A 3,324-nucleotide genomic window follows, 5' to 3' on the forward strand; every position below is an offset into this window, starting at 1 on the left:
CAAGACACCCCCCCAACCTCCCACCCGCCCCCCCCGCTGGGAGGGAGCCGCGGCTTAAGGGAAACCTGGGGAGCGGGGGCTCCTCCCGACGCAACGGGACCGTTTCCTAATTCGTCGTTCCCCGTTTGTTTTCACACCGGGGGAAAGCGGGTCAATACGCCAGCGAGGAGCACCCCACGAGAGGCCGTTCCAGAATTCACTTTTCTGTGACCCACGTCTTTAATCGGGCTTTTTTCTCGGGCATCAAGCGCCACCGCCTGCGCATCTTTCCCGTAGAGAAGCGAATTTCTGCTCGTCGCCCCTCTTCCGCGCTGAGTTTTCACGCACATTAACCCGCCACCCATTTAGGGACCGGGGTGTGTGTGGGGGGGAACGAAGTAGTGCTCACCCTAGCGTGGGTGGGTTTTAGCACTTCGCTCCACGTGGAGCGCAACAAAAAATAACGGGGCAAAGCTGCTTAAAAAAAAAAAGGCAGTCAAAAGTATGGGCACAGTTGTCATTTCGGAGCTGCATCCCTACGAGGCGGGAAAACCGCGTGCTCCCCAGCGTTGATCTTCTTTGCTAAAGTGACTGAAAGAAATCAAAGCCCACGGGTGGGACTTTGCGGTCCTTACTCAAGCAAAAGTGCGTGCGTGAATCAACAGAATGTAAACGCTGAGGGGAATGAGCGGCTGATGGGGACTGATGTACCTGGCGTTTCGTGCGCCCCCCGAACCCCTTACCCCTGTTATTTAGGGGCGTTTGACTCCACTGCGAGGTAAACCCAGGACCAAACCGCCTCAATTCCGCTGCAGAAAGTGGCGAGCGCTGCTTTTTGGCTTGGAAGGCACCCTGACCGAAACACCGGCATCACCGGCAGCCTTTGCTACATCTGTTTGCAAGCCAGGGGTGTGTTTTCAAACCAGTCACTAGACAGAAAACGAAACTTGTTTGGTTTTGGTTTGGTTTTTTTTTTTTTCCTTAACTCGGCTGTAAAAATGAAACTTGGCAGCTTGTAAGCCTGCTGCCGGCGTGCAGCAGGGCGTTTCCTTCTCGGGCAAGAGTGAAATACTTCCAAAAGCTGCGTCCCTGCCACGCACACGTATTGCCAGTGAATTACTGAGTCTGCAAATTATTGCGTTTCCTGATTCCAAACGAGTCAAGAAACAGAAACTGGAAAGGGTGGACCCACTCGGGGAGGCAGTACCCCGTGTCTGAGCACACGGGCACAATGGGGTGCGTTTCCAAGGAAAAACATGTCTTTTGGATGGGAGAGTGGGGACCAGATCCCTCCGCTTCCTTGTCACTCCCGGCATGAACCCCGTGCATCAGAGGTCCCGACAAAGGTACCTCCACTGCACGGAAGGGATGGGCCTTGGCACAAGGATGATGCTAGAAACTGTGCTTTTCAGCCCTGCTCCTTTTTCAATGATGGGAAAGCCTCACTTGGAGGGGAAGAGCACCCTTCATAGGGCCTCCAGGAAAGAGTTGCAGCGCATGTTGCAAGCCCTTGGCCATGCCTGAGCTTGAGGGACCAACAGCTCTTGCTTTCCTGAGCAGCCACCATCTCCTGGCTCCTGAGAGCAAAGCGTCGAGCCCAGGTCAGATACGACATCTTACCAGAGCCCTGCATCTGGCAGGCTGCAGGCTCAGCTCCCAGCTGAAGCCGGTTGCATCTATTGTCATGGCAACACGCACCCATTGCTGACACAACCTGAACTGGTAAATCGACATCGTTCTCTCTCCCTGGAGGACCCAAGCAAACTATACCATGCATCAGGGCCCTGGGGACACCAATTGGCCTTACAAGCCCTGACCAGCCTCGCCTGGGTCACCCCCCAGCCCGTGGGCCCGGCAATCATAGGGCTGCGTCTGACCCTGGTTCCCCTCACCGGGCCTGATCCTCACCCCCACCCGCAGGCTGACATCCCAGCCTGGCCTCAGCCCTTCCACATCCCCATGGAGCTGCCCCGTGCCCATGGCCGGGGGCTGCTCCCGGCTGCTCCCCAGCCTGCTCAGCTCCCTCGCTGGGAACGGTGGGATAGACCCTGGCTGGGGAAGCCCCTGCCCAGGCCAGTCCCCTGGGCATAGAATCATAGAAAGTTTTGGATTGGAAGGGAATTTCAGAGGCCATCTAGTCCAACCCCCCTGCAGTGAGCAGGGACACCGCTAACCAGATCAGGTTGCTCAGAGCCCCGTCCAACCTGGCCTTGAATGTTTCCAGGGATGGGGCCTCCACCACCTCTCTGGGCAACCTGTTCCAGTGTTTCACCACCCTCATTGCAAAGAATTTCTTCCTTATATCTAGTCTAAATCTACCCTGGTTCAGTTTAAAACCATTACCCCTCGTCCTGTCCCCATATCTCCCCATCCCTTGGGGGGCAGCTGGCCCTTGCTGCTCCCTGACACCATACAGGGAAAAACATGTTTTTCCTGGTGTGACTGCCCTGCACGAGAGAGTTAGTCAACAAAAATACACCGGCCATAAACGATGTCTCCAGCTATTACAGCTCTGAGGGCAAAAGTTTGTGGCGTAGGTGTGGTTTCGTGGAGGTATCTGAGCTGCAGCTTCTATCAGGGTGATTATCTCAGGATGTTTGCTTGACTTTAAAAGCCTATCTCCACACTGACGTAGTAATACTGGTGATGAACTTGCGTTTACCCTAGTTTATTTCTGAGGCCAAGAAACTTGTCCCAGAGAAATCAGGTACTTCAGCTTTAAAAGAACTTTCAGCGGAATCTTAAGCACATAATAAATAAAGGATATCACAACACAACTAACAGCAGATACATCCCTATTTTAGTATTTTGCTTCTAGTTGCCCTAATGCTGAAAAATCCCTTTACAACTCTCCTGTCTAGTGTATCTTGCTGGGGTGGGTTGACCCTGCCTGGATGCCAGGTGCCACCCAAGCCGCTCTATCACTCTCCTCCTCAGCTGGACAAGCGGGGAGAAAATGAGATGGAAAAAGAAACAAACTCATGGGTCAAGATAAGGACAGGGAGAGATCACTCAGCAGTTACCGTCATGGGCAAAACCGACTCGACCTGGGGAAACCAGTTTAATTTATTACCAATCAAATCAGAGTAGGATAACGAGAAATACAAACTAAATCTTAAAACACCTTCCTCCCACCCCTCCCTTCTTCCTGGGCTCAACTTCACTCCGGAATTCTCTACCTCCTCCCCCTGAGCAGTGCAGGGGGACAGGGAATGGGGGTTGGGGTCAGTCCATCACACGCTGTCTGTGCTGCTGCTTCCTCCCCAGGGGAGGACTCCTCACCCTCTGCCCCTGCTCCAGCCTGGGGTCCCCCCACGGCAGACAGTCCTCCACGAACTGCTCCAG

The sequence above is a fragment of the Egretta garzetta genome, unplaced genomic scaffold (assembly GCF_000687185.1).
Source record: "Egretta garzetta isolate BGI_Z169 unplaced genomic scaffold, ASM68718v1 scaffold170, whole genome shotgun sequence".
Classification (NCBI taxonomy): domain Eukaryota; kingdom Metazoa; phylum Chordata; class Aves; order Pelecaniformes; family Ardeidae; genus Egretta; species Egretta garzetta.